The following is a 20,522-nucleotide window of genomic DNA, read 5'->3' as shown; positions in this document are numbered from 1 at the left end:
TCAGTAATAGTGACCATGAATCTGTTATCGATTGTTGTAAAAACCCATTGGTTTCACTAATGTCCTTTAGGGAAGGAAATCTGCTGTCCTTACCTGGTCTGGCCTACATGTGACTCCAGACCCACAGCAATGTAATTGCCTCTTAAGTGCCCTCTGAAATTGTGTGGCAATCCACTCAGGTCAAGGGCAATTAGGAATGGGCAACAAATGCTGGCCTTGTCAGCGATGCCCATATCCCATGAAAGAATAAATTTTTTAAAACTCTCCTGGTGCTGACCCTGTGGACTCCATCAGCAGATCAGCTATCACTGTTACTCTCCAGATCTTTCTCCAGAATATCCTTACACTTCTAGACCAGGTCCTTGCTATCCATGAACTTATTGTGAACGACTGCACTGATATCATGGCCTTGACAAAAACCTGCCTAAGGGGTGGAGGCATGTTCCTCCTAAATGAATTCTCTACACCGGGCTATACCTTCCAGCTGCTGTTAATGATTCTGCAATTCTCATTTACACCTCCAGTAGACCCATCACTCGTTTCTTTACTTGTCACATTACCATCTCCTTCTGCCTTTCACCATCACCCTTCATGTCATTTAATCTCTCCGTCCAACCTTTCACAGGCCTCCCCTCTTATTCTTCCTCCATTCCTTTCCCTGCCTTTGTGCTTGCTTAAAATCTGCCACACATCTAACATTTTCAAGACCTGATGAAAGGTTGTTGTCCCGAAGCATTAACTCTGTTTTCCCAGCCACCGAAGCTGCCAGACCAGTTGAGTATTTCTAGCATTTTCTGTTTTTATTTTAGATTTTCAGCCATTGCATTTTGTTTTTGTATACCTGGTCCCACTTGCCCCACCCAGACATTGCAGTGACAGTGTGGTTCTTATCACCAAATCACACCCTGGTCTGTCCCCCTACTCCTCCTTTGGACATCTTCCCTTGTTCCCTCTTACTTCGAATTCTCATTCTCTACCTCTCACCCATGTATTGTAAAATTATTCTCACCGAGATATCATCACTGCTTTCCTCCCTCAGATTCTGCACTGAGCGACTTCTCTTTCTCAGTGATTCCAACCTCAATCTCAATTCATCAAGCTGTCTCTCCTCCAAGTTCACTGCCCTCCCATTGTCCTTTAATCTCTCCCTCCATATTAAGTCTCCAAGATGTAGGCACAGCTAACATCCGACCTTACCATCTCACGTGGCCTCTGCAACCCCATTTTGTCAATCACAGATAAGGCGATCCCTGATAACTTCCTCGAATTGCTGTTAACAACAACAACAACAACATGTATATATATCGTCCCTTTAATAAGAGACATCTGAAGGTATGTTACAGGAGCCCTATAAAACAAAATTTAACACAGAACCACAGAGAAACTGAGACTGATGTCAACAGTTTGGTTAAAAAATAGGATGCAAGCAGCACCTTAAATGAGGAAAGAGAAGGAGCAAGATGGAGGGGTTTAGGGAATTAATTCCAGCGTTTAAGGCCTTGCTAGGTGAAGGCACAGCCACCAATGGCGGACAGATTAAAATCAGGTGTGCCCAAGAGGCCAAAATTAGAGACGTGCTGACATCTCAGGAGTGTTGTGGAACAGGAGGGGATTAGAGAAGGGCAAAGTCGTGAAAGATTTGGAAACAAAGCAAAGAATTTTAAAATCATGGTGTTGGCTCAACCGGGAACCAGCATAGATCAGTGAGCTCAGGAGTGATGGTGCAATGGAGTTTTGGATGATCTTAAGCCTGCTGAGGGAAGAACATAGGAGGCCAGTGCATTGGAATAATCAGGTCTAGAGGTAGAAAAGACATTGATGAGGGTTGCAGTTAATGGGCTGGGGTTAATCGCACAGCATAATCCCCTTGTCCAGTTTTGGAGGCTAAAATTTTTTTTCTCCTCTCAAGAGTCTAAACCTGCAATTGTAAATTATAAAATATGATATCATGTACAGAAAACAAAATAGAAGGAAAGATAGGTAGGATTATGGGAAGAGTTAAAAGGGAAAGAAAGAAAAAGTCTAAAAATATATTTTTTATATCTCCAACAATAATTAAAACTTCAAAGGAATGAGACTCCAAGCTATAAAAGTAAATTTTCAATCCAGAGAGGTTGTTTGGTAGTAATACTGACGATGTCATTTGGAATTCGCTTACACCTGAATGGACAAACACTAATTTTTTCTGGCATGTGGCAAGTACCGCAACTTCATGCCCTTCATGTTTTTTATTACTGAGTCTCTCAGAGAGCTACTGGTACGGACGCTGGAAGTGCTGTCCAATTTACTCCACAGTAACAGTGAGCACTGATGATGGCTTCATTGATATTCCTACAGCAAATCCGGACCATATATATGAGCTGAGATGGCCAGTTCTCATCATGGCCTGAATTTTTCCCTCATTGGACACGTGATTGGCGGGCCCGGGAGTAGCCAGGAAACGGACCCCCAGCTGCGGGCAGCCCCCAATCGCGATTTCACGCTACACGCACTGAAAAGTTCAGCACTGCCAGGGTGGGGGCAGGAAGAGGGTGGGCAACGGTGTCACCGCGGGCACAGGTGAGCGCTGCGAGAGAGCTCCCTGAAGGCAGACAGCTGCCTCAGGGAGCTGCAGACCTGCAAATAATAAAATAAAGTACTAAAAAGCTGCAAAAAATGTCGATGCATCACAATGAAGCACCTGAAAGCATACCTCATAAAAATGCTGTCCCCAGATATTCCTTTTTAATTTATTTCCTAATGGAGGTTTCATCCTGCCCTTAGATGAGGTTTCATGAAAAATGTAAAGGCCGCCTGGCCGATTCGCCCATCCGCCATCCGTAAGGTTGCACGGGCCACGAAAAATCACAAGTCAATTGCGCCGTTAATGGGCTTAATTGCCCTCTTAATTGTCGGCGGACGCGCTTCCGACTTCTGTGGGCGTCCACCATCGAAATATCGCGCGAGTGTGCGACAATGGCGGGACGCTCGCCCGGCGTCATCTCGTGCGATTTTACATCCGATCGGGTCGGGTGCGCATCTGCCCGCGGAATGTAAAATTCTGTCCCGTGTACCAGAACTTATTTAAACTCCTGTGAGATTTCTATAGAAATATTCTCTAATCCTTAAACATATTCAAACAAATCTCCAGATCTGTTCATCAATCCCACAAGCCCACTATTTAACACTCATAATAAACAGCGCTCTCTTTCTGCCCCATAAAACTCATTTTTCTTAAGGGATTGAATTATGATTGGAAGGCTGTTCTGCAAACTATATAAGGGAACAAAGTAACATTAGTGATATTTTCTAATCAATCCTGCAAAATTAGTTTTTTGAAACAGATCAACATTAATTTCTCATCTTATATATTTCTTCTTGGGTTGAACAAGGCTTTAAAGCAAAAATATTAGGCAATTAGGTCACAGAGGCAGCTCAGTACGTGACCCTTTCCTGAGAATTGAAATGCCAACACATAAAGGCATATTGTGGCAGAACAGAGAGAGCTTTACTTTACATCTAATTGTGCTATTCGTGGCTGGGAGTGCTTAGTGCTAAGAATAGATGCCTGGATAGAAGGAGTCTCATTCCCCAGAATTAACAATTATCATCTTGATGAATACAAAAAGAACTCTTAAAATATAAATATATTTTAAAAAATCAACTGTTAACAATGTTGGATTTTTAAAAAGAAATACAAATGTTGTGATGAGGAACAAACAGAAACTGTACTCAGCAGAACACTGCAGCTATAGTAGTTGCGCACCAGTGTCTGCCATGGTTCATCTGGTAGTACACTCACCTCGGAATCACAAGGTTCCGAGTTCAAGGCCTTAGTCCTGGGCTTGAATGCAAAAATAAAGGCTCACACTCCAGTGCTGTGCAATACTGAGCAAGTGCCGCCCTGTCAGAGCGCCCTGTCTTTTGGATGAGACGTAAAACTGAGGCCCCATCTGCCTGCTCAGGTGGATGTAAAACATCCCATGGTGGTAAGATTTTGAAGAAGAGCAGGGAAGTTATCCCTGGTGTCCTGGCTAATATTTATCCCTCAATCAACATCACAAAGAAAAAAATCTGGTCATTATCACATTGCTGTTTGTGGCAGTGTGTGGAAATTAGCTGCCGCATTTCCTAAATTACAACAGTGACTATACTTCAAAAAGTACTTAACCAGCTGTAAAGTGCTTCAAGTTGTCCAGTGGTCATGAAAAGAGCTGCACAAATTCAAGTTTTTATTTCTTCACTTCAATAAATGATCACAATAGTATTCATTTTTTGTGAAATGTAATTTCAGTGTTGCCCCTATCTTCATTTTAAAGTTTCTGAAAACCAGGGACTTAGTCCCTTTGACCTGCCTTTCTCCACCATTCCTGGTTAATTTGAGGAACAAATGCCTCTCTCTTGGACACCGGAAGAGGCTGCTGGTGGAAGGCTGCCCATCCCACCAGAATTCAAAATGGTGGTCCTTGTGAGGAAGCAACTCAAAGCATTGTTTTTGTTTAATGACACATTAAAATTTGAGGTGATTATTGCATCAGTGCTCTATACTTGTTTTCACCCCAAATGCACTTTGCAACAGGATCACTTGATAGAGGTCAAGAACACAAACTCAGGCTGATTTTTCCTCAGTGTAGCACAGTAGTGCTGAAACAGAATTGTATGTGGGAACCTCCTGATCTGTATAGTTTAGTGCCACACTGGGCTGTGCATCTAGCCAATGGATCATTGCAGGGTTCTAAACAGTGGTATTTGTAAGTCTATATCAGATGACCCACTAAAATAGTAACATTTATTGATGTTAAAACAGGCCCTTTCATGTCAGATTTTAAAAACCTGAAGATGCTGGAAATCTTTGCATTTTGTGATAAAATATTTCTTGATGCCTGCTCAGAGTAAATGATAGAAGACCTGATATATCACTTTAGTTCTGCACAGCAGATGAAATAATTTCCCTGAAAGCAAGATTAACATCATTGCCATTACTATTAGAATGGGTGTGAGAACCATTGTACCATTGTGTGAAGGTTTACTGCCTGTTAAGTGCACTGAGCTGTAGGATGATGTCTAGGTGCAGCAGTTATGAGTAGCAATAATTTGGCAGCAAGTTATTCGTCCACTGTATTAATTTTCATGGGTTCCCTAATAATCCTACCACAAGCATTTTGATCCAGTAATGGTGAGGGCTGAGATTCTTCACGCAGAGGTACACTGAGGACTATCTGAATCATTAAAGGATAGTCTCTTACACTCCTGACTATTGGATTTAATTACTGTCTACTTTCTTCTGAAAACTGATTAATTTCAAAAATATTTTTAAAAGATCTAGTTCTCCCAGAGCTTTTGTGTAGATTTAATTCCTGCAAAATCTGTTGCACTAAGTGTCACTTTGCAGCCAGCACATTCTCACCAAACCCAAGGCCGTCAGTATCGCAAATCATCATGATCATGTGAAATCAGCTCTACTGCTCTGGACACCACATCCACATGCCCCATAAAAGCTTCCAAAGCAGATCAACTTTTCACAATTTACGGCTGGAACCAATCTCAAGGAGGATCGAGCAAATGGTTTTAGAACACTCCAAAGGTCTCAGTGAAAAAGGAACAAACTGACACGGGTGCGTAGGAGGAACTTGCCATAAACTGTGCCATGTGGCAGCACCATATCAAACAAGCCACAACGCAGTCAAAAAAACTGACTGCACAAACTCTGCTGAGCCGCAGCAACGTAATTGGGAGGAGAGCTGAACCCTGGCTTGAGAACCCGCCTTCCTCAGGGCAACTCTTATTGTCTCTGCGCAAAGAACTGTGGCTCCAGGATTAGCCTGCTGAGTCACTTGAATACACACAAACCATGATACCTGACAGACGTCATCCTCGTTTCGATGATGACAATGACCAGCCACCAAGTTCACACTACAGCAGGTTCTACAATAGTGAATACATTTTTTTTAGAGCAACACCATCAATGACATCAACAAACACTTTAGACGCAAGTCATTTGACCTAGATGAAAATCCAGTATGAGTGATATATAAAAATGTAAGAAATTGCTTGGACACTTAACAAGGTTATACCAACAAAAGACTGACCAGCCCATCTAGATCACTCTGTGTGGTCCATGTACAGGATCGACTTAGACCATTTCCAGCTCCACCTGCACCAATATCAAGTTGTGTGCGCCATATTCATTGGTTTTCTCATTCAATATGGTGATGAGTAGAAGAGGACATTTACTGAGTACAGTGATTAAACTAATACTTTTGATTGTTTTACCATCTAAAACTGCTTCAGCACTGTGGCAGAGTGTAGCTACATTTGAAGGGCTCATTTAATTTACATATAAGGATCAGACTGGTTGACTCCCTTGAATTATCATTATGCACTCTGATTAAAAGAACTGGTTAATGCTATTGTGCAAATTTGTAAATTTGACACAGACATGCAAAATAAACTAGATATTTATCACTGTATTTGTGGTATCTTTTGTGACAGAACCTCAACATAAAGAATGAGCAGAATTGTTGGTTTTGACGCTGATGGGGCTCAAAGCCAGGTGTTTGAAACTGCACTCAAGTTGTTTGGAAAGCTGTGGTTTGAACCTGAATTCTTGGTAAAATTAGCAATGCCTGAGCGACAATAATTTGTCCATTATTTATCTCAATCTAAATGCTGCTCCATTAAGGACTCACTGCATTAAAGTTCCTATATGTCATTAGTATTTCCTGATTATCGTGCTTCATATCATTTATTTGTAAGTAAAGATTTCAGATGCTTTCGTCAGTAAATTACTGATCTGTGTGGTCACAGCCACTAGTTCATGAGACGTCACTAAATCCAGTAGGCAGATTACTGTAAACGAATTAACTATTTATCCCTCAACGATGTACCTTTGCAGGAGTAAAACTGAGAAAAGGTACATCTTCTGAATCACATTGTCCTCACTAATAAACTATTCATGACAGTACATATGGTAAGTTGATAAATAGAAGTTGTTTTTATGCATGCAAAATGATGATGGAATTGGGAAGAGAGGCTTCACAAACTTGCTGCCAGCTACTGTCAAGCCCTTCAAGTACATTGCCATAGGTAACTGTTTACGTTAAGGATATGCATTCTAAATATTAACATTGGCATAAGAATGGCCAAAAATCATAACGTTGAGTGGAAGTGCAGGCACACAAGAAATTTAATAAAGGTTACTTATCTTAAACAGTAGAGTAAAGGCAGTGCAAAATACCCTGCATCCATAATGCCCATCCTATCAGTTCTCAGCCTGGTGAGAGATTTGTTTATAGTGTCACAAACTGAACTCAAGATCTCAGTTGTGTTAAGTGAAATCCCACAATGGCACTTTGAAAATTTGAATTGCGTTTTCTAAATTTGGAAATAAAAAGCTGCGAGTGTAAAAGTGGCAACAAAGCTGTTGGATTGCCTAAAAACCTCAGCCAGCCTTTAAGGAAAGAAACCTGCTATCCTTGCCCAGTCTGGCTTAGATGTGGCGCCAGCCCCACACCAATGTGGCTGTCTTTTAACTGTCCTCTGAAGTAGCTTAGCAAGTCACTCAGTTCTATCAAACCGCTATATAAACATGAAGTGCAACACCTCAGGACAACCAGGGATAGACAATAAATGCCAGCCTTGTTAGCAATGTCCACATCCAAAAAGTGAATAAATACATGTCACCGGGAGAGAGGGCACATTATCCTGAGTCACTCTTGCATTTCTGTTAACAAGTGATCACACAGCAGCACAGGAAAATGTTTGAGGGTTGGAATACAGCACAGTGGAATTGACTTTGGGCATGGGAGAGAAGAATTTTCTTTAAACTAAGAAACAAAGTAAAGACCTATATTGCACAGCACAAGATGATGTTAACATATGTACTTCAACTAACAAATACTATCACAACCCTAATACATATAAAATATTTATTTTTATTTTTTACTCCATTGATTAAAACCTATTTTATTTGACAAAACAAGGCATGAATATAAAATATGATCGATTGTATAACGTGCTAAGGCTTTAACAGATTGCGCCTCCAGGTTTTTTTGTAGGCCATGTCACTATCGTGGTTTATTTTGAAATAAATTGGGCCATTCTCTCAATTCAGTTCCCATGACACATGTCCATGCATCCATGATGCCCTCAAATATAGCTCTTTGTGGTGCTGTTCAACAGTCTAATTTCAGAAAGGAATGGCTTCTTTTCATTTTTACATGCAGTATGCACAGTTCAATTGCAGTGTTTAAGAGCAATAAGATGTGGGTTTCCTCCTGCAATTCCATCCTTGGAGTCCTAATTTCTAAGCATCATTGAAAAAGGGTGTCAAGCAGACATAAAGCGCTAATCAAGAAAAGATTCTTGATCACCATGTAGCAGCCGATTACATATTGGAATTAGCCAGAGCTAAGTTAGGTTATTTTACCTTAGAACTCATGAATGGTATGTACTTCTTGAGGGTGGGGGTGTGCCTAAAGACTGGGCAAAAATTTAATGGATGGGTACTAGGAATTTTAAAAAAGGAACATAGTGATATGATCCAAGCTGATGTTACTACTGGACAAGTCAGATCCCAGAGTGGATAACACAAGTTACAAAAGCTATCTTATACTCTAATGTTCACAGTAAGTACACAGATAAGCCAATAGGCAACCTGTGGTCAGACACACCACAATCTGAAACCAAGTGACAGATGCCACCACAAACAGATGCTATGGATCTCTCCTCAACTCCCCCCAGGCACTTGTCACACCATGAGCCCACTGGTCTCACGGAATTCCACCTTTCACACGGTGTTTCCAAACTCCACTTCCAAAGAACTCACTTTGGAATCTTCTCCCAAACGATGCTTTCTCTCAGATGCCTTCCACGAGGGTCTACCTTCAGGGTTTCGAACTCTCCTTCTGATGTCCCTCTCCCTTGGATTACCACGTGCATTCAAGCTTTCTTCTACACACTCTCTCTCAAATGCTCAGCCATGTCAACAGAACACTACTGCTTCACATGCCCACAGTAAAGAGTTACAGACCTTCAGCTGTCTCCTTGGATCTTCTGGCTTCTCGCAGGCCTATATTGCTTTAAATCTGTGTCCTGCAGCTTCTCACTTTAAGCTTGGAGACCTTCTCTGCTCCTCACTCTTAACTTCACTTAACAGTACCTTTTCTAGATTCCTGTTTGTTCCCTTTGACTAGAAGGTCTTCTTAGGACCCCTCCTTTCTGTCTCACTCCTTGGCTTTAGGACTGTTCAGTTCTTTTGGGAAATCTGCTCTCTCTGCAGTTCCCTCTCCCAGTAGACTGCTGACAGCTTGGTATCTCCCTTGAGATCCAGAACTCACTCAACATTTACTGATACTTTAACTTTAGAGTAACTTATCTAAGATTCTTAGGCTTATTTTCCTTTGCATCTGCTAGTATGTCAGATAGAGAGAGACTTAAACTGCTCTCTTCACCTTAGAGCAAAATGACGAACTGCTGCCAAACTGCTTTTGGTTCCTGTGTTTGTGCGGCCTCTCTCTCTCTCTGGACCACTGTTGCTAGGCAACAGCACAGTTTTTTCTACCTTACGTTTGTTTTACCATCCCTTCATTAGTCAGAAAATCTAATTAAAATGCAGGCATCTTTTGAAGTGAAACTAAAACTCAAAACTCTCCCTTTCTGAACACACCAATACAGAATCACAAATTAAACTTAAAGATATACCTTAACACACCCAAATACATATATAACTTACTTAAACTATCTCTAGTTCCTAACACATAGGAACTTACAGAGCTAAGAAAAAACATTGAGGTGCCAAACTTTAAAAAATACATATTATACTCCTTTTTAAAATCCTTTAAGCAACTTATTTCATCAAACATTTATTGAATTTCTGTTGAATCTTGCCATATATACATTCACAATCCTCTGTGCAAAATAATTGAATCTCAACTGTTCGCTTATGTTCCTTCTTCTGAGCTTGAGTTTGTACCCCTGATTACGGAGTTTGTGCTTCTGTTAAGCATGTTATTCTGGTTTAGTTTATCAAGAACCAGAAGAATCCTAATCCTTTTCTCCAGCGTAAAGATTCCTGGCATCTTTAGCCTTACATCATTGCTCAGGTGCCCAATCCCTAGTATGAATTTAGCTATCCTCTTCTGTATTCTCTCCAATGACAGAGTAACCACAGTAGAAGAGATCTGAACTATTCACCTTACTCCAAGTGGGAATGAACCTGATCCTTCTACAAGCTCATCAATGCCTCCTGGGATTTATGTTCTGTTCCACTGGTCCAACAGTTTGCCTGGCCATTTTGGCATCCTAACTCCATCACCCAACCAATGAAGACCCTGCTTTCAACCTCCTATAGGTCTAAAATTCCCTCCCTAAACCTCTTCCCCTTTAATATTTAAGGGAAATGCCCCAGCTGGAACTTGTTATTTGTACTTAAAATAAAAGTGTTCACTAACTGAATGAAAGACATGTCATAGGCAGCAGAGATAAAATAGCTCCATATATGAGGCTAAAAGGATAACTCAAATCACAGAATGGTAAATTATGAGCAGCATCACAAATGGCACTTTAATCAAGGTGAGGACCATTCCAGTTTCAACTCATAAGAAGTTATAAACTTTATATACAAATTTGCAGATTGGTTAAGGTACAGGAAAGTTTAGAAGTGAAAGCTGTTGTGATTGTTAAAAGTCCTTTCGTCTTAGCTTGATAGCCAATATGCAAAGTATAATACAGCTTCACCATATACATTAAATTACAAATTTAATGGAGTACTGTTAACTAAAGTTTAATTGCCTTTTGAGTCACAAACATGAACTGTTGAGGACCCAATCTAATTAAGTCAAATTTCATTTCAAGAGAATTAGTCCTAGTCAGCCAAAGATTGTGGCTTCTCCAGTGATCTGCTAATGCAATAAATAGTTTAAAGTGAATCAAGTTTGATTAACTGGGAAGCATACCTTTTATCACGTTTTCTGTTGTTTGAAAGAGCAAGAGACCTAGGAGTGAATTTCCGCAGGGCTTATCCTGCTCTCCCAATGTAATTTCAGCAAAGAGCTACAGAAAGCCCAGAAAAACATTGTCTAAGCATTTTCCAGAGTTTCCTCAGCTCTTCTGCTGAAATTGCAGTTGAAGAGCAGTACAATCGCTGTGCAAATTACCCCTCATATAATCAGGCTGGTAGCCGAGTTTTTAATCTTACTGTACTGCTACCCATATTAGGACCTTATGGAGTAGAGCACTTGTTATGAAGAGTCATACGGACTCGAAACGTCAACTGTATTCCTCTCCGCAGATGCTGTCAGACCTGCTGAATTTTTACAGCTATTTTTGCACTTGTTATCCTTATCTACTGACATATTCTTGCTTCTGCACAAATTTATTTTTTAGCTGGAGCTGTTTGAGCTGACAGAATGGCACTTCCGCCAGTTTAGAGATCTAAAGCACATGGTGCTCAGGCTGTATTAGCTCTGATGCATGTTCCAATGGTAGAAGAATTTATTGCTTGCTCTGCAATAACATCATCCCAGATATTTCATATTTCAGGTCAAGTTTCCATTTATAATAAGCATGGGCTTGCCTATCGAAGTTGACTTCTACGGGCAGTATGAGCGTATAGGGAAGAGCTGTAACAGGTTCTATTTCCAGAAATTTTGATATGTTTTTAATAAGAAAACAAATAGATTAATATTTTTTTATTTTTCCTTTGTAATCGACTGATATTTTTTCCTGTCCCTTCCATTGTCACTTCCGAATGCTCTCGGTAGGATGAAGCTCCACGGACCGCTCTCCCCTCTTTGTCATCGGATGTTGGTCTCTATGGGCCTGTGAGATGGGGTTGGTTGGGACATACATTTTTTAATGGGCCATTCAAAACACACCTGCAAAAATGCTGCTACAGGATTTTTAAAATGTGCTGAAATTGGCAAAAATTTCCTAATGATGCTGTGCAGTGAGCGTGACTCCAGTAAATGGTTTAACTGAAAGTGTTGTAAATCAAATGCGACAATTTTACATTGGCTTGGCCTGTTAAAGCAACGCTTCTGCTTTTTACAAATACAAAATTGCAGTGCATTACAGTTAATGGTTAGGGGAGAACTTCTTGATGTTCACTTAACAAAGCTTCACACCAGCTCTAAGATGCATATTCAACGGCTCCCAGAAAAGATTTATAGCTTCTTTAAACCATCAGAAGGCAATCCAATTAGATGCTCGAAGGGGATTCAAATGGCGTAAAGTTTTGCACAAATAGAAGAAAACGCTATTACTTGTGCCTCTAAGATTGAACAGATAATGCTCAGAGGCATATAGATCCTGAATTGTACACTTTGCACTGTAAGCAACAAAATGACAAAAAAATTAAGTATTTCAAGAGAACATTACAACATGTAATGTATTACAGTTTTAATTTCACTTTTCCAATATCTTGTGCGCTGATGTATAACCATTATATAATCGGGCAAGCAAGAATAAAGTAAATTAACGTCTGCTGTTTTCAGACTGACATTGTAAATTGTGTAATATTATTTTGGAAGGCCTTTCACTGACCTAACCATAGCATCAATATATAGCTAGCAGATGGGAAAAAAGTACAATATGACAATATTCTTACTTGATATAGAAAGAATTTCTATAAGCACAGTTCATTAACCTCAACTACATTATCGAAGGTCAATAAAGCAATCCACAAGCTGAGCTAAAAGAGTTATTAGTATAGCAGAATACACTGCAATGCTTAACGATTCTTTAAGCTTACAATTGCAGCTGTCAAGCTGGTTACAGTATCAACAACTAACTCTTTTACTTCTGGTAAAACCATTTCCATACATCACAATGTATAAATAAACATGATGCTCCTGAAATCGGTTTGTGTCTTGAAGACCTACATTCTACAGAAAACAGAAATGTAGTCCTGCTATCACGACAACAGGTTGAATATCAAGGCCAGAATATTACGCCCGTCGGGTGGGTGCACGCCTGACCCGAACAAGTGTAAAATGACGTGGGATGACGTCGGGCGAACGTCCCAACATCATCGCACACTCACACGATATTTCAGTCAGCGGACGTGCGCGGGAGTCGGCAACGCGCCCGCCGACAATTAACAGGCTTATTAAGGGCATTAAATTAACAATTTAATGAAATTTTTCGCTGCACTTCCAACCCTACGGTTGACGGGCAGGCAAAAAGGCCAAGCAGCTTTGCATTTTTTAGGAAAGCTCATCCATGGATGGGATGAGGCTTCCAACAGCAATTAAAAATAGAATAAAAATTTTCAAAACTCTGCATCTCTTTGAGGCAGCTCTGTGCCTCAGGGAGTTTTTCCCTGCATGCACTTGCTCGCATGCATGAAGTTCCCCGCTTGCCCCCCTCCCCTTCCCACACAGGCAGCACTGAGCGTTGCCGTACATGTTTCACGTCAAATCGCGGTCTGCCCCGATAGCGGGCGGCGAGCGGCTTCCCGGCCGCTCCTGCTCGCCCCCGCTGAGCCCGCCCGACGAGAGAACAATCCTGGCCCAAGGGGATTTTTTTTTTAAAGAGAAGGGTGATTATGGCAGGGTTAAATAAGAGAGGGACAAGTGCCTGGAGAGAGAGAACCATTAACAATATCAGCTCACATGGGGCCAGTCAGGAGGTCAACAGTTTAATGGGAATATGGACAAGGGAGCAGGAGATAGGAGCAGGAGGATAAGATGAGCTTGAAGGAGGCGGTGGGGATGGGGTGAAGAGAGAAACGAGAGAAAGATTCGAGTTTAGGGATAGGATGGGGGTTGGGGGAGCTTTAGAGGAAGTTTGACCTGGTGGGCTGGGAAAGGGAGGGAAGTGACAGGGGTAGCTGATCAAATGGTTTCATCTTAGTGACAAAGAAGTCAATGAGATCCTTGATTTATTGGTAGAGGCAAAGGTGGTGGGGCTAAGGGAAAAGAAGCTGGGGGTTATTTTTGCCTTCTAGGATCATTCTGGGAATAGTGAGCAGTCAAAGGTGGAAGAGAGGGTGCGCTTGAGCAAATTAGTAGCTGCAGAAACAAAAACAAAAATACCTGGAAAAACTCAGCAGGTATGACAGCATCTGTGGAGAGGGATACAGTTGACGTTTCGAGTCCGTGTGACCCTTCATCAGAACTAAGAAAGTAGCTGCAGAAATGTGAGCTGAGGGCCAAAGGTAGAGAGTTGGGATTTTGAAAGTGCAGCTGTAAATGAACTGAAAGATAGCTTTGTCCAGGGACAGACAGAGGGTTAGGACATGGAATGGGGGCGTTGGTGGAGAGTAATACAAGGAACTGATCAAATATGGCCTTAACGTGATTGTTATGATGGGAGTAGTGAAGCCACATGACATGGTTAGCTCATGGAGGTGGCTATGATTATGAATTGGGGAATTTTAATAGTGAACTCAGAGAATGATGAGCTGAGATAGAAATTGAAATCACCGAAAATTAGAAGTCGCTCAGTGCAGAGGTTCAGGGAGGAAAGCAGTGACGATATCTCGGTGGCAAAATTTTTTATGTAATTGGGTGGGCAGAGGAGAATGAGGATTTTAAATGAGAGGTTAGAGGGATGGAACTAATTGAGGTGCTTAAAGACAAAAGTCCCAGAGGAGTAAGGAGACAGACAAAGGTGAGATTTGGTTGTAAGACAATACCACTGCAATTGTCGTGATGAGGCCAACAATGGAATTTATAGACAGGCAGAGAGGCTTAATTTGGGGGAAAGGTGCCATCACCCCTCAGCCAGATTTCCATCAAGGTCGTACTGATGATGCAATCATCCACAATAAATTCATGGATTAGGTTAACATTAAATAAAGCTTCAAATATAATTACAAAGTGATAAAATTGATTGAAATTAAAATAATTGTTTTGATGCTGCGAATAGTGGGTTACATGGGATTCTCTAGAACTGGAGCTGAAACCATTGGCAGGGGTACGTAGAGAGTCCGTGAGTACCTTTGAATCAGAGAGTTTGATTTTACTGAGGAGAAAAAGAAAAAAATAATGTCCCCTTTTCCAATCAAACAAATGAACAAAAACTCCAGAATTAATTGTGTGTGCTCTCTCCCTTCCCAAATTTTGCTGGCTCTGGTCAGATTTCTTTCAAACCTGTAATGGGTAACACATTTGCAACTGCTCACCCTTCATGTGGACATTTTTCAGCCAAATGACTTATGTGACTTTTTTTAAAAAGCAGGTGAGTCATGCACTTTCTAGTGCCTTGCTCAAAAAAGGTCATTGGTAGGAACCTGATAGCACGTCCCTGCTTGTCTCTTAACAGAGGTTTAGTGTGTGACGTGGTAGGACCTGAAAAGGAGAAAAATACTTTCTTTTAAAAAGGCAGAAATATAGAAAATCTTCAGTTTGGAAGAGAAACTCCACATAATTTTTAACAAAAAAATTGAAATGAAATCAATGCATTGTCTTGGTTTTAACTTAGAGCAGCTTCCAACAGCAGGGTTCGTGGGTACTAGGGCTAATAAAATCAGCCCATTTTATTAAAAATTCAATCCAAATCTGTGAAAATTCCTGGCGGCGGTGACTCACTGAAGGTCACAACTCGGATAAGAAAAATTGCCAAACATTTTGAAACCTCTGAGAGATTGTTCAAGATCAAAGGACGGCACTCCTCATCAAAGCTTATAATACTCGGACAGATCCCTCGGGAGCTGATCCTTCATTCAACATCTCTGACCTTTCAGTGAGGCAATACCGCACACTGAGTCAGAACTTCTAAGCTTTCCCTTTTTAATGTTATAGCGTTCTTCCTAATTTGGCTTCAATCTATCTTAAAAACCGATTCACAGTAATAACCCTTCATAAATATCTCTTCCAGAATGATTTATGGTGGCGCTGGAAGTGAGAGAGACAGCATTATTTTCCCACATCTTGCACCAAAAGTTTGTCAAGTAATGTTTTATGCCCATTTTATGCAAATAGGTTTTAACTAGTGATAGAAGCAGAGATTGTGAGTGGCAGGGGGGAAAAAAAAATCACCAGCAGGAATATTGCACAATCTTGAAAATAATCACGCAAGATAGTGGCACTTGAAACCCTGACAGTTGAAAGGGCTGAGAACAAAGTTAATAAGTGGTAGAGAAATGGTGGAGGGGAGAGTGGGAAACTGAAGAAATATAAGCAGAGAGAGAGTTAATGAGAGATAGATAAATGGGGAGGGAGGGACAGAGGAAAAATGAGGAAAAAGGAAATCAAAAGGCACAGAAAAGAGGGACACAAAAAAGAGGAATCAAAGCAATAAACGGAAGAATAGTACACTTCTGCACTGCATTGAAACGCTGGCCACTTGTGCACTACAGCTTTCAAAACAAATCTTTCAATTATTAACTGCAGAGTTTCTTTTATGTGGAGTTTCACAACAGCTGCTTTTACACAACAGTCAGTATGCATCTGCCCCAAAGATCAGACAGTGAGCCATTGTCAAATTACAGACTTCTGAGAAATGAGCTACGCAGCATTAATGTGGCATTTGGGAAAAAGGTGTAATTTGTATTCACAAACAAATGTCCTTGATTTTGGTTATTTGCTTCTGATTCACTAACTCGCAATTGAAAGATTTGCAGAAAGGTGTTTTCCAGTGGGGACACTGAAAAAAACTGAGCAGGCGCAACGTGATGGCCGAGTAGCAGTAGCTACAGGTTTAATTCTCTGTGGGCCATCCCTTGTTTATGTTAAAGAAAGATTCCTCCAGATCAACAATGCAGAAATTATACTGCTGGCCAGTATCACCGAAACTTGGCACACTTGGAGCAATACAGAAGAAACAAAGAGAACAGAATTTAAACGACAGACAGCAAAATACCACACCCATAGGGTCAGAAGCTTTAAATGCTGAAACATCAATACACAAAAACAACTTAATATAAAATATGGTGCTTCTCATTTGTCTTCCAAATTGTAATGTTGGGAGAACTGTACACTGGAAAACAAAAGAGACAGATACTGACAGAGGTAGAAGTTGATGGACAATTTTAATTAAAGAGCAACCATGAAATTGCAGGGCACAGAATATTTTGGAATGCCTTTCGTATCCAAGATCTGGTTTCAAATTCAGTCAAGATATGATCAAATGAAAGTCTGCGCTCTCAAACAGCGATGAGAGTTCTAAATCTTAAACAATTTTGGCCAGTCAATAGGAAATGCCTTACATTTCTTGTAGTTATGTGCATTCAATTACACAAGCATTTAAATTACTGCTGAAGCAATAATCCATTTAATGTGCCCCTAAAGTTCTTGTCTTTATTGTATTACAAATGGGCTCAAAAAGCAGGGCAGCAAAGAGTGGGGGACTGGGGGCAGAACCACGTAGCCTCGTGACTTTCAGCTCTGGGAGTTAGGTTTAAATCCTTCTCAGACTAATGAGGTAGAATCTCTGCTCCTGCACAGCTGTGCCCAAGAGCTTCAGCCAGCGCCTAATAAGCTTCAGTACAAGAGGTGTCAGCTGTGGCTCAGTTCATAGCACCCTCGCCTTTGAATCAGAGGGTTGTGGGTTCATGGCCCACTCCCGGAAACCAAGAACTGTGATTGTACTCGAAAGAGTTGCAATCTGTGACTGTTGATGACTCGAGAGAGTTTCAGTACATAGTATAACAGAGCCTACAACTCAGCAGCAATTGAGGTTATAATTTGGGCTGCCTCTGAAGTCCCTTAATTCATATTTACAACAAAAGCAGACTTGAACCTCCTGTGCATGAAGTGAATGGAATGGTGTGCTGCAGGAATATCTTGCACTGGAAAGGGGGATGCTCGGTTCTTCGTTCCGCAGCCCCCCCTCCCTCCACCAAGAACAGCAGCTACCTCCATGCAGATTTGTATCACCACAATAGCCAAAGTAATTGTTTTTTAAGATGCAGCAAATTATAATCAATTTTCAAACACTTATTTAGTTTAAATAAAAGATACTGTATTATACCTTGGATTATGTCAGACACAACTTAACTGTTTTTGTCACATCACTATGTTGTCATGGGTTGCGTGGAAAATTGAAACGTTACATTAGAACAATGGTGAGTGCTGTTTTGAGTTTGTGGTTAAGATTCATTGTTGGACCAGGCCTTTAAACTGTAACAAAGTTCCAAAATATATCTGGCTTGACATTCCTTGTGCTGAGGTTGAATACAACAATAACATGCTTCACCTTCATAAAACCTTCACAATCACCTTCAAAATTGAGCAATAACAAATGGAGCACTGCAGGCATCAAATTTAGGTCCATGCTAGCAATCCATATTACAGTACTTAGATGAACTAACCCCACTTCCCTACTTTCCAGTGGAACAAGGCAGATTTAAAAGGCTCAGTTGATTTTCCATTACTGCATTAGAGCTGGTACCAAGGGTAATTGAGATTCATTTCCAATAAATAAATTAATGAGTTCAAATGCAGGTAAAACATAAGGCACATTTGAAGTCAAATTATACAAAACAGTTCCTTTAATGTTTCTGGCAACTCCTACAATTCTAGCACAAGATTTGAAATTTCTCCATCCATTTTGGGTCAATGTGACTCAAATAAGGGATTTTATACCTCCAACCCATTATTCCAGCATTACATTCTCCAAATAAAATTATTGACAATGTTTGTATCTTGGTCCCTATCGATCAGAGAACAACAGAAAGTTCGCCAAAAGAGGAGGCCATTCTGCTCATCATGCATTTGCTGGTGCTAGCTCCACGTCAGTTATCAACTCTACTTCTTTGAATTATCACACAGAAACAGCTAAAACCAATATCTGAAACAACGAGCACAGTGATATTTTAAAAGATAATGGTATTTTCACGCCTACCGTACCAAAAAAAGGTAGCACATGTACCTTCAGCCTCTTCTCATTTTTATTTTAAATCTTGGAGACCAAATAGTCTATTTATATGTGCAGTACCCATGGTGCAATAATTCTCAATAGACTTTTGAGAACTTTGAAGAACATCATTGTTCCATATAGTGAGGTTTAGAAGCACTGAAGACTGGGAGGGATTTAATATTACCCCCAATCTTCTATAGCTTTCCTCTGAAGTAAAGAATTAGTCGTTTGGTAGTACTGAACTTTAGTATTGCTGAAAAGAGACATGTCTAAGCTTTTCATTTGCACTCATCAGGACACCTCGCAAGAATAACAATATAAGGGGAAAACAACAATTTATACTGTAGTGCTGATTGGTTGGCAAGTGGAATTGCCATGGAGAATGCACCAGCGATGGTGACTAACAGTTAACTGCCAAGCATTGTTTGAAATTTAAAGCAGGCAGCTTGACTCTGATTGGTCAAGGTATTGTCCTGAGGATTGGGTCAGCGAATGGCTGTCACTTATTTTGTTTAGCTGAAACAAGTGCAATGCATATACATGTTCTTTTTATGTCTGCAAAGAACAGGGCCCTGTGTATTAATATATGTAGCTTCTAGTACACACAAATGCATCACACTGTGAGCCTGACTGACAATCTTAAATTGGTTGTCAGTGTAATTCTTAGCACACTGAGGATTAATTAGCAAATGTTGTCCAATCGCGGCATCACATCTAATGTTGAACACTGTGTTTTGAGTTTTGCAACTACGGGCTGGTTGGATATGGTCTGGACCCTGCCCTTCGTGAACAGTGGCTGGGACTTGCCATTTGATTTGATCCGCCAGTCTTTGGGATGTACTACATACCTAGCATCACACTGACACTAAACTTCATTTACCACATTACTCATTTGTATGATAGGCAGAATGTCCTTTTGACTTGACAGCAGCATCCTGTTAGTGGTGAACGCCACTCGTGTTGCTGCTGCATAGTAGCAGCATGAAGCAGCTAGCTTCACCTGTTCCTCAAATTTTTGAGATACCTTGCCCTTCCAAGGGTAATCTGAGGTAGACTGGGCACTTTTCAGGGCCGAAAGTGATGGGCGTAGGCCCATTCATGAGTTTGCGTAATATGCAGCACAAAATGATCTGATCAGGGTAGCCATTATTCTGCAGGATGCCTTTGATGTGCCCTATTCCAGCATCAGGCTTGCATGGTGAACAAATGGCTCGGGCCCTAATTACCAGGTTGCCGATAAGGCCAATCTTATAGTGTGTGGAACTGTAAGAATCCCAACGTGTATATTAACCTGAAGGTAGGCTTGTGGTAGACCATGGTAGAGAAACCCCTGGCTGATTTCTCAACTAGTATGTCAAGAAAGGGGGGTTCATTTGGCTGCTCCATTTCAAAGGTGAATTTGAGCGCAGGATGGAGCCCATTAAGACATGTAAGGCTCTGAAGAAGAGTCATACGGACTCAAAACATTAACTCTGTTTCTCTCTCCACAAATGCTGCCAGACCTGCTGAGTTTTTCCAGCGTTTTATGTTATTATTTCAAACTTCCAGCATCCGCAGTATTTTGCTTTCGCCTTAAGGAAATTGTTTCATGCTGCTGCAGATTTAAATATAGCAAACGTATCATCCACATATTGGAAATATGCAAGGGGTAGGAGGTTAGGTGTCATTCCATCTAAGACACATTTCTCATGGAACCCAACAAAGATGTTTGCGAGGACTGGGCCTAGAGGGGATCCCAT

General features: G+C 40.8%; 1 protein-coding gene across 5 annotated transcripts in view; it reads right to left on the bottom strand.

The window, feature by feature from the left end:
- Window positions 1–20,522, bottom strand: part of LOC144692302 (BTB/POZ domain-containing protein 19-like) — a 179,092-nt gene that overhangs the window by 121,597 nt on the left and 36,973 nt on the right. The gene's annotated exons all lie outside the window — the stretch shown is intronic.

This window comes from Cetorhinus maximus, chromosome 17, assembly GCF_964194155.1.
Source record: "Cetorhinus maximus chromosome 17, sCetMax3.hap1.1, whole genome shotgun sequence".
Lineage (NCBI taxonomy): Eukaryota > Metazoa > Chordata > Chondrichthyes > Lamniformes > Cetorhinidae > Cetorhinus > Cetorhinus maximus.
The sequence above is the reverse complement of the archived record's forward strand: the minus strand, read 5'-3'. Positions and strand labels throughout refer to the sequence as shown.